The following is a 12,498-nucleotide window of genomic DNA, read 5'->3' as shown; positions in this document are numbered from 1 at the left end:
TGGTTGCCCTCTTGCCCTTTGAAATATCTTCAAGTTCTCTGAAGTGTCCTCAGAAGCATGAGTTTCATTTATATGCAAGAAAACTTAGCATTGGCATTTAAAAATGTCAATGAAAAGTCTGCATGTTTTATTTTCTTTTCCCATTAAGTTTTTTTCTGCTTCTTTGTCTTCCACCCAATTTATTTTAAACTTGCTGCTTTCACTTACTTTAACAATCCTTCTTCTGACTTTACATTTAATCTTTTCACTGGGATTATTTTTCCACTAAAAACACGGACCGAATCATTTTAAAGTACAGTATTGGAATCCCAATGTAAATGTGGGTAATTTCTCAGTTAAATACTAGAAATCAGTTTTCTCTTATCCTTCCTTCCTTTTATGGGTAAATAGTTCAGAGTTATTAAGCTTTAGTAAACGGCACATAAGTCAAATCTTGTGAACTAGGACTTATTAAAATGTACATCTTCTATCTCACACAATACTAAACTAAGAAAAATATTTGATTTACGAAAAGCTTTTAAAATGTCCTGTGTCCCATGCATGCACCACAAGGGGGCATATGTGTACAAGTATTTCATGACACTAAGGTAGCATCATTTATGATGATTATATGCAAGTATTATTTTGTTTTATCATGCTTTTATGTCTTTTTTCTAGTATGTGTACTTTTTATAAAGTGATCCTAAGACTACTTTTTAATGTTGAGTGTGGAGGATGAATTTCACTGTAGAACCAGAAGATATATTCTAGGCTAAAGCTCTAGAAACTGCAATTCCAGCAGTTTCTTCTATTTCCCATAAATCACATTGGAGTTCAAGCAAAATCTAATCATGTCCAAGTACACTGAAACCTCATAAACTTTAGAGATATTAAACATTCAATGGTATATTCTGAAATATACATAACTGTTTTAAAACTCTGAGATAAAATTCAGCACCAGGTCAGCTACATGGCTGTTGAGGAGTTATCCAAGTTTCGGCCACAGTTACAGTTGTTTCATGATTTATTTTCACAGAATTTACAAGCCTTGGATAAGTTCCCAAAGAGGGTCATACATTTCTACATCAGTCAATAAATGACTGTTTATTGGGAAAAAATGACCATCACAGATCACCTAAAGAGAAGAAGCTACATGAAGGTAGCAAAGTGGAGGCTACTGAGGCCATCAGAACAAAGGCTAACAAAGGAATAAAACATTAACATCAGGGCTAACAATTTCACTCTTTACTATTAAGCATATTTTACATCATAAACCATCTCCTATAAGAAACTGAAACAAAATGCTTGGGCTACACGGAATATATATTAAAAGAATAAGGTCTCAGTGTGAACACCGTCCATGGCTCTCCTCTTCCCTCTATCCCACCCTTTTCCCATTGTATGGACAAATCTTTTACCTGCTTGTGACTTTTGTCTTATTTAATGACATGTAAGGCTGGAGGAGGAATAATTGGATATGTGTCTAGGTTATATTAGGGCAGTTAAGCCAAATGGACTTTCAGATAGTCTGTTTCACAAACATCTGGGTGTTCATTAAAAACACAGATTTCCAGATCATGCCTTGCTACTCCTCCCCCAGACCTATGGAATGAAAATGACTCTCTGGGGCTGGGAATTGGGAATAAGCATTTTAAATAAATGCCTTAGGTGATTTTTTATGCTGTTCATCTTAATAGCAGCTATAATCCATATTTTAACTTATTATCTTGTTGATTTTTATTTATCTGTAGAGAGGAGACAGTTTTAACAAGTCTATTCAAGATGTGGCTATAAATTCCAAGTTTATCACCCACTGTGAATTCTACCATATTATGTCTATAGTGTTTTCTTCATTATTTAATGATTCCATTTACATACTGGCCTATTGTAATGCCTTGATTATGAAATTGTATGGAAGGTGGGGTGTATATGAGGGCACAATAACTTATCCCTTGCTTTAATTAGTTATTTTCTATTAATAATGCAACTTGGTTCTATTGAATTTATGTTTTTCTTAGTAGCAGTTATTTTTAAAGGCAAATGTATTTGCAACTTAACCAGGAAAAGTGAGAGAGAAAAGAGACAGAGATCTTGGCTCTCAGAAAATTATATGCTATAAACACTAAAATTAAAAATGTTATCTTCCTTTTACTTTTATAGCATATATGAAAAACAAAGTTTTGAACAACTAAAAAGAACAAGGTAATGATTTAGTTTCTATTAAAAAAAAAAGAGAATTAAGGATCAGAATGTATTAGGACCCAAATTATGCAAAATATCCAGGCAAGAGTAATCTAGAGAACATTATCTTTATGTATAATTCATTTGGCAGCTGCCTATTTGTGACACATATTATACACTGATTAAGAGCATGGTTAAACAATTGAATGATGTGCATGGTTCATATAATAACTCTGTTCTTACTGCAAGTTTAAAGAAGCAAAACTGGGAATAGTGAAACTTGGTGTTTTCATGTTAATTAGAACAGTCATGATCTGAATAATGCTAATAATTATGGAATGTGAATGCATTCAGAGCTCTTCTTGCAGAACGAGAGGTCCAAGGGAGTATTTTGGGGAAGTTCTTTGCAGTGGCCTGTAAGTAAACCATGGTTGTAAGTGTTTGCCCTAAGAAAACATGATGAGTAAGTAGCTAGCATAAAGCAACCAAGGGGTAGTCAGGCAATAAACAGAGACAAAGGGAAAAAAGTATTTATTTCTTAACAAGGATGCTGATAAAATTTTCAGTGTTTGAAATTCAATTCTGTGTTTCTTGAAAGTACACTTCAAAATTTGATAGCACTTTCTCTAGCCTTTGATTTCCTAAGCACTGCTTATAGGCTTGGAAAAGTTGATGATTGTGGGGAGTAATGGTAGGCCCTGGGGTGACAATTAAGGGACAGGTTTTGAATTTGAAACTCTGTGGAAGAATTTGAGGCTTCTTGGAATATTGCCCAGAATTCCATTAAAAAAATCAGTAATGGTAATGTTCATTTCCTTAATCTCTTCATCTTTCGTTTAAAACTGTTGCCCAGTGAAATGACCTACAGCCATTTTTTTGTTTAGAAAAGTTACATGGAAACAATCAAGCAAACATGTTGCCTATTCACTGATTAATACCAGGGAGAAAAAAATTTAAATATACTGAGCAGAAGGATGTCCTGGCACTCTCCCAGGAGGTATTTCTCTATTTCTATAACATACATTGTTTTCTTTCTCTTGGCATGAATGTAAAATATTCATTGCAGAATAACTTTAACAGCTCAGTAAACAAAAGAAAAATAAACATTTTGAAATATCTGTGCATTTGTAATATATATATATATTACCAGAGACCAAGAGATCATTCTCATTTCTCAATCTTCAGAGACTTTCAACTTCTGCTATTCATTACCTTCTGAAGCATGGGCTTCAGAGATGAGAAACAGAAGGCAGTTTGTATATGACAAGAGAGAATTTGCAGTGGGAAGTTTTGTGAAAGAAGGAGGATTCAATTATGGAACAGATTCTCTCCTTTAACAATGTCATTATGGCAATAATTAATTGACTGTTTACAAGGTAATAGCCATATGACTTGAGCACATCACAATTACTTTGGCCTCAATTTCTTTACTTGTTAATAAATAAAAATAAATACACACATGGACACACACACACTCACATATATTGGTAGAGCTATTGATACAAGATATCCAACTATCTTCGCCACTCTATTTTCTATTCCAGCTTACACCAAGCTTCCATCATTTCCTGGCTAAGGGTGCAAATGCGTCTTTTGCTCTCTCTCTTTTCTCTACAATTCATTCCCTACATATCGGACAGAATGAGCTCTTGAAAAATAAAATTTCTGTTATGTCATCAGGTGCTTAAAATTTTCCAATGGATTCCTTTCATAGTCTACTCCTTTCCATGACCTTCAAGCTGTAGTTTCCTATCCCCTTCCCTGATCTCTTAGTGGGTCAACCATCCTGGCCTTACTCCTACTTCTGAACTATGCCAAACTTGTTCCCTAAGGCTTAGCATCTGTATTTCTTTCCTTTCACCTTAGAACATCTGGCTCCAGATCTTTTCATGGCTGGTACCTTTATAATTTTCAGGTCTCATTTCAAATGACACTTCATTAAAGAAGTATTTTCTGACTGTGCTTCCAAGGTAGCTTCTCGTTTATTTTTTATAATTTTATAATATATCCAGCATCTGTCACTAAGATTGAGATTCATCTTTCTCTTACTTTTAAAACTTCATTTATTATCTTTATCCTTTAAAAAAATTTTGTTTATTGTCTTTATAATAAAGATTATCAGTGCTGTATGCTCCATAAGAAAAGCTTGTTTACTGCAATATTTTCAATTCCCAGAACAGTACCTGGCACATAGTAGGCACTCAACAAAGGGGTTGTATAAAGTCTCTCAGACTGTACTTACACATGATTATTTAATGTCTGTCTTCTCCACAGACCAGCTTAGCATCCAATTATATTAAGAAATACATGTTAAATGAATAAATTATGATTACTGAATCACCAAACTAATTGTATATTTATAGTCTGCTTAGCTAACCTAGTCCGTTTGTACGACTGAGGTGACATTTTAATCACTCATGTTTTCATTCTCTTATTTACATTATCTATCAATCTGGAGGTTTTCTTATGTGTTGATTACTGTATCAGAACGTCTTCAGGTACAGGTCACAGAGTCATAGAAGGTCCATTTCTCAGGAGCTTAAGTAAATAAAATATTTAACTAAATTATAAACGAATAACTAGAATAAATGGATTCTGTATTGACACGGATACTTAACATTTTCATTAGAGGGCCAGGTTCTTTTGTGCTCTTACCTGGCCATCGTGAGCACTGGGCTTGTCTCCTTAGGCTTGTTGCCTCATGACTAAAACACGGCTGTCATCATCCCAAGCCTATGTCCTGCCAAAGCTATATTCGAGGCAACAAAGGAAAGAAAGGCCAACACTACAAAGCTCTCCCTGTAAGCCTATTTGCAGTAGACCTCAACCCCCACAATTTCTCCAAAGTTGCCAAACTCACTTCCCTTTACATTTAAATGACTTTTCAAAGAGCAAAATTTAAGTGTTAAAGGAGAATAGTATAAATATGTATGAATTATGATTTATTTTCTGGGTCTGAGTTCATTATCAACATCCAAATAAAGATTTTATTAGCAAGGAGAAGAATGATAAGAGAGGCTGGGTAGGCAGCTAATAGGGCCTGCCATAAACAGCATAAATAACTGATAATCTTTTTCAATTTACTTACCATTGATGTGAAGCTCCTTAAACTGGGAATAAGTAAGCTTTTCACAGAGCTTTCATGTGATTTATACTATATTTATAATGTTTTTCTTTCCAGTTTTCTATTGTCAGAGGGGGGAAAAAGTCCTTTTTCTGACATCAGAGATGAAACTGGCAATTAAGCATTAGAATGACTTCATTTCTTAAGATAGTATCTCTGAAACTCAAGGGCTAAAGTCAGCAGCTTTGTGTACACTGTCTTATTTTGTCTTTTTTCTGCACAAGCAAGATGGGCCAATGAACATGGTGCTTTCCGCTCGCTGAACATCTGCTGATTGATCTTCCTCAGTAAATCAATTTAGTCTGGGTTTGTTCTAAAATCACTAGGAGCAGGGAGAATAACTCTGAATTAGACAGTGTTGGATGTTGCTAAAACAAAAACAAGCAGTACTTGGTATTTCCTACAATTTATGGTTAATCATCAAGATGTAGGCCAAACGTCTTCAGATTTGTGACTGGCCTTCGATTATTCCTCATTGATTAGCATTTACACTAGAAGGGCTGGATATATTTCAGATTGTTTGTAGGTATTAAAATATTATGTACTCTGTGCTTTTATAGACAATTTGTCTTGGGTCTTGTAGAATTTTCCCTTCTGTTAATACCCTGACCCATTGTAATAACTGCTTCAATGTCTGTAACATTTTCTGCTTTCCATTGTAATTTTTTCCTCTTCTTATGATACATTAAGGATTGTTTTAGGTTTACTCATTTGGTGGGTTGTGATTAACAGTCATATCAGAGAAGAAATTAATGTAATTTTACTGAAAACAATGTGCTTATAGTTTCAATCACTTTCTTCCTACCATTTTCTTATTCAGCAATTAACAAAGCAGACACTAAGTAGTATATTAATCTTGCTGTTTAAAGCGTTAAAACATGTAAAAGATAAATATCCTGCTCTCTAAGGTTTTATAAAAAGCTAGAGGGATTCATTACTACTTATAATTACTACTTATAACTCACCCCAAACCTGAGAACTGATCAGCAATATCAGTTTCTCAGTGGTCTCTTGTCTTCAATAATGCCTTCCAAGGTCTAAGGCCTTCGAGTCCTTTCTTTAAAATGCATATTGGAGAGACACAGGGCTGACATCTACAAAGGGGTTGCTTCTGTGCGTGCTTTGCGCAAATGACAGATGGAGGTTTTCCCACAGTGTGGCTTGGCTTCTTAATGGTATGCGTGAATGGACAAGATGGTCCTCTCTGGCTTCAAGATTTCTTATAGAGCTGTTTGCACAGGTCTTTTCTATTCTGTGTATGATAATCTTCAAACCTTTTCCATGTGTTTCACTACCAAGACCTCTGTAATGATCACAAATCCTTATTTCCTAAGCTCCAAAGATAAGACTTTTAGGAAATAATTCTTTAGATATTATCTGTGCTATTGTTGATTCCTATTTCCATCTAATGCTTTGTGGTTCAGTCGCTAAGTCGTGTCTGACTCTTTAAGACCCTATGGACTGTAGTACTCCAGGCTCCTGTGTCCTCCACTATCTCCCAGAGTTTGCTCAAATTCATATCCACTGAGTTGGTGATGCTATCTAACCATCTCATTCTCTGCTGCTCTCCTCTTCTTTTGCCCTCAATCTTTCCCAGTATCAGGATCTTTTCCAATGAGCTGGCTCTTCACATCAGGTGGCCAAAGCACTGGAGCTTCAGCTTCAGCATCAGTCCTTCCAATGAATATTCAGGACTGATTTCCTTTATGGTTGATTGATTTGATCTCCTTGTAGCCTGAGGAACTCTCAAGAGTCTTCTTCAGCACCACAATTTGAAAGCATCAATTAATGCTTAAGTCTGACATTGTCAATTCATCCAAAGAAGTGTACGCCTCCTGGCAGAACTGTACCAGAAAACTACCATTAAAATTTTTGGTCTCTCAGCCTTGATCCAAGCCAGTATGTATGATGTTCACTTCTTCAACAGTTATTGGGTATTATTGGATATTGTGGCTCTGCACTTAGCTCATGTTCTCTCTGGTTTAGTGTAAAGCTTTGTTGCCCTTTCATTTCTGTTGTGGATTTGCTTTCTGGCATTTGGACTCAAAGTCTGGATATACTAATTCTGAAGAATATAATTTTTAAACATTAGATCATTAGAGTACCCTTTATAAAAGCTTATACTGACAAAAATTAATAAAAACTGTCAGAATTTCTGACTATGAATTAGTCCATCATATAAACACTGGTTGGCTCAAGGGCACTTTTCTCCCATTGAATTAAGGAAACCTAAAATTGGCATATTGATTTCTTTCTCTTCTGCTAATTACAATGGTCTGCATATTTAACTGATTTCGACTGACTTCTATCATAATATTCTTATCCATCAGAGGGCAGACAGAATGAAAGCCACAATCACAGAAAACTATCCAAACTGACCACATGGATCACAGCTTTGTCTAACTCAGTGAAACTATGACCCATGCTATGTAGGGCGACCCAAGAGGGACAGGTCATGGTGGAGAGTTCTGACAAAATGTAGTCCACTGGAGAAGGGAATGGCAAACCACTTCAGTATTCTTGCCTTGAGAATCCCATGAACAGTATGAAAAGGCAAAAAGATATGACACTGAAAGATAAACTCCCCAGGTCGGTAGCCACCTAATATGCTACTGGAGAAGCGTGGAGAAATAGCTCCAGAAAGAATGATGGAGCCAAAGCAAAAACAGTGCACAGCTGTGGATGTGACTAGTGATGGAAGCAAAGTCTGATGCTGTAAAGAACAATATTGCATAGGAACTTGGATTGTTAGGTCCATGAATCAAGGCAAATTGGAAGAGTTCAAACAGGGGATGGCAAGAGTGAACATCACCATTTTAGGAAACAGTATACTCAAATGGACTGGAAAGGGCAAATTTAATTCAGATGACCATTACATCTACTACCATGGGCCAGAATCCCTTAGAAGAAATGGAGTATCTCTCATAGCCAACAAAAGAGTCCAAAATGCAGTACTTGGGTGCAATCTCAAAAATGACAGAAGGATCTCTGTTAATTTCCATTCAGTATCACAGCAATCCTAGTCTATGTCCCAGCCAGTAATACTGAAGAAGCTGAAGTCGAACGGTTCTAAGACCTACAAGACTTTTTAGAACTAACATCAAAAAAAAAGATGTCCTTTTCATCACAGGGGACTGGAATGAAAAAGTAGGACTCAAGAGATACCTGGAGTAGCAGGCAAATTTGGCCTTGGAGTACAAAATGAAGCAGGGTAAAGACTAACAGAGTTTTGCCAGGAGAATGCATTGGTCACAGCAAACACCTTCTTCCAACAACACAAGAGATGATTCTACATATGGACATCACCAGATAGTCAACAGTTAAATCAGATTGATTATATGGATTGATTATAATATATATATTCAATATATATTGATATACTGAATATATATTGATTATATTATTTGCAGCCAAAGATGGAGAAGCTCTATACAATCAGCAAAAGCAAAACAGGAGCTGACTGTGGCTCAGATCATGAATTTCTTTTGCAAAATTCAGACTTAAAATGAAGAAAGTAGGGAAAACCACTGGACCATTCAGGTATGACCAGGGTTATAAATAAATCATATATGAATTATAAATCAAATGCCTTAGATTATACAGTGGAAGTGACAAACAGATTCAAAGGATTAGATCTGATAGATAGAGTATCTGAAGAACTATGGATGGAGGTTCATATCATTGTATAGGAGGCAGTGACCAAAAACCAACCCCAACAAAAAGAAGTGCCAAAAGGCAAAATGGTTGTCTGAAGAGGCCTTACAAATAACCGAGAAAAGAAGAGAAATGAAAGCCAAGGAGAAAAGGAAAGATATAAGCATCTGAATGTAGAGTTCCAAAGAATAGCAGGAGAGATAAGAAAACCTTCCTCTGTGATCAATGCAAAGAAATAGAGGAAAATAATAGAATGGGAAAGACTAGAGAACTCTTCAAGAAAATCAGAGTAACCAAGGGAACTTTTCATGCAAGGATGAGCTCAATAAAGGACAGAAATGGTATGGACCTAACAGAAGCAGAAGTAAGAAGAGATGGCAAGAATACACAGAAGAACTGTACAAAAAAGATCTTAAGGACCAGGATAACATGATAGTGTGATCACTCACCTAGAGACAGACATCCTGGAATGCAAAGTCAAGTGGGCCTTTGGAAGCAACACTATGAACAAAGCTAGTGGAGGTGATGGAATTTCATTTGAGCTATTTCAAATCCTAAAGATAATGCTGTGAAAGTGCTGCACTCAACATGCCAGCAAATTTGGAAAACTCAGCAGTGGCCACAGGACTGGAAAACAGGTTTCATTCCGATCCCAAAGAAAGGCAATGCCAAAGAATGCTCAAACAACCACACAATTGCACTCATTTCACATGCTAGCAAAGTAATGCTCAAAATTCTCCAAGCTGGGCTTCAATAGTATGTGAACTGAGAAATTCCAGATGTTCAAGCTGGATTTAGAAAAGGCAGAGGAACAAGAGATCAAATTGCCGATATCCATTGGATCATTGAAAATACAAGAGTTCCAGAAAAACATCTACTTCTGCTTTATTGACTACATCAAATCTTTTCACTGTGTGGATCACAACAAACTGGAAAATTCTTCAAGAGATGTTAATACCAGACCACCTTACCTGCCTCCTGAGAAATCTGTATGCAGGTCAAGAAGCAACAGTTAGAACCACACATGGAACAATGGACTAGTTTCAACCTGGGAAAGGATTATATATTGTCCTTTACAAGGATATACAAGGCTATATATTGTCACTCAGCTTATTTAACTTATATGCAGAGTATAACATGCGAAATGCCAGGTTGGATGAATCACAAGTTGGAATCGAGTTTCCTGGGAAACTCATATCAATAACCTCAGGTATGCAGATGATACCACTCTTATGGCAGAAAGCAAAGAGGAACTAAAGAACCTATTGATCAAAGTGAAAGAGCAGAGTGAAAAAGTTGGCTTAAAACCCAACATTCAAAAAACTAAGATTATGGCATCTGGTCCCATCACTTCATGGCAAATAGATGGGGAAACAATGGAAACAGTGACAGACTTTATTTATTTTCTTGAGCCCCAAAATCACTGCGGATGGTGACTGCAGCCATGAAAGTAAAAGACACTTGCTCCTTGGAAGAAAAGCTATGACAAACCTAGATAGCGTATTAAAAAGCAGAGACATTACTTTTGACAAAAGTCTGTCTAGTCAAAGCAATGGTTTTTCTAGTAGTTATGTATCAGATGTGAGAGTTGGAGCATAAAGAAAGCTGAGTGTCGAAGAATTGATGCTTTTAAACTGTGTTCTTGGAGAGGACTCTTGAGAGTCCCTTGGACTTCAAGGAGATCCAACCAGTTAATCCTAAAGGAAATCAGTCCTGAATATTCATTGGAAGGACTGATGCTGAAGCTGAAATTCCAATACTTTGGCCACCTGATGTGAAGAAAAGACCGTGATGCTGGGAAAAGACCCTGATGCTGGGGAAAATTGATGTCAGGAGGAGAAGTGGACCACACAGGATGATATGGTGGTGTCCATCACTGACTCGATGGACACGAGTTTGTGCATGCTCCAGGATTTGATGATGGACAGGGAAGCCTGGCATGCTGCAGTCCACGGGGTCACAAAGAGTCAGACAGGACTGAGTGACTGAACTGAACTGAATTACAAAGTTCTGTATATCTGACTGATTTCAACTGACTGCTATCATAATATCTGTCGAGTAAGAATTGTTTTTCTGGAAGAGTCAGTTTATTATTTGTCCCAAATGGCAAAGTTCCTTTCTTAGTGATAAATTTGCTTATCAAGCCAGGATTTTATTGTTTTTCATTCTTCCAAGGTTTATTTGTTCACCACCTTTTTGTTGAAAAAGTTATTTAAATCTTCACATTATAGTCTTCTGATAATATAGCTGTTTTTCTCCTGTTTTTCTTTATATTTACGCTGCTGAATTACATTTACCTAGAGGAAACTGTCATTTTCTTTTCTTGAGTTTTTCATTAAAATTCTGTGCAGAAACCTGTCCTTATTTCTCTTTATGCTAATAATATATAGCTTGGTGGGAGCTAGTAGGTTTCATGGTCCAGTACCCAAGAGTGACTTCGTGCCTGAAGCTGTCATATCACTTCCATTCTTTGCTTTGTTAAATCTTAAGGAACAATTGAAGTACAAGTTATTCTTCAGGTTGGCCTGGTTCACCTACACAGACTTAGTGTAATTTGCATTTTACCACATGGTATTAATATCTTAGCACAGTCTCATTTCTACCATTGATGACTTGATGGACAGAGAATTTTGTGATAGGCTCTCAAAGAATAACACTTTTTTTCAAAATAAAAAAAAATCAAAAATATTTCTCGCCACAGGTTCTTTTATCTAGTGCATTGGATATCATATGATTTTAAATGAAAGTGTTTAAAGGATTTTAGTGCATAACTTAAAAGTAACTCTTTTATTTAAAAAAGAAGTGAGTGAAAATTCATATTATGTTTTACTAGCAGGTAAGCATCACTGGACACAACTGAGCGACTTCACTTTCACTTTTCACTTTCATGCATTGGAGAAGGAAATGGCAACCCACTTTGGTGTTCTTGCCTGGAGAATTCCAGGGACGGGGGAGCCTGGTGGGCTGCCGTCTATGGGGTCACACAGAGTTTGACATGACTGAAGTGACTTAGCAGCTTAGCAGCCAGCATCATCTCCAGGCAAATCTCAATTATTTATGCTAAAGTGCTTAAAGGCAGAATAGTGAATGATCTAAAATACTTTTATCTCACTTTCATTAAAAATATCCACTCTTAAAGCTGGACATGTATTAAGATTTAAAAATTCACATCAAAAAGTCAACTTAGAAACACGTGAATGAGGTAAAGGAGGAAGGATTCTTAGATCTCCCCCCAGCTATATGAAACAGCTATATGAAATACATGCTCCTCATGCTCCTCCATTATTTGCTTTAAATATCTCCATGTTGTGTATAGAGCATGTCTTCTTTAATTAATTCCATGTTGGCACGGAGTGACTTTTTTCATATATTATGCAGAATAGGGGAGGTTAAGAGTTGGAGCTTAGAGAGATTTTACTAATGCAAAGTAAATAGAATTAAGATATTAAAAGAACTGTGATTATGCAGGTTATGTATTGTCAATAGTGAGACTCAATAGTTCAACTAGGAAAGTCCTTATTAGGAAATACCACTATCAAGGAGAAGAGCAAAGTTTGTCT

General features: G+C 36.3%; 1 protein-coding gene across 1 annotated transcript in view; it reads right to left on the bottom strand.

Moving 5' to 3' along the window:
• EPHA6 (EPH receptor A6) overlaps positions 1–12,498 on the bottom strand; it is a 975,318-nt gene that overhangs the window by 110,772 nt on the left and 852,048 nt on the right. The gene's annotated exons all lie outside the window — the stretch shown is intronic.

The sequence above is a fragment of the Ovis canadensis genome, chromosome 1 (genome assembly GCF_042477335.2).
Source record: "Ovis canadensis isolate MfBH-ARS-UI-01 breed Bighorn chromosome 1, ARS-UI_OviCan_v2, whole genome shotgun sequence".
Taxonomy (NCBI): Eukaryota; Metazoa; Chordata; class Mammalia; order Artiodactyla; family Bovidae; genus Ovis; species Ovis canadensis.
Note: the sequence above shows the minus strand (reverse complement) of the source record. Positions and strands in the feature narration are given on the sequence as shown.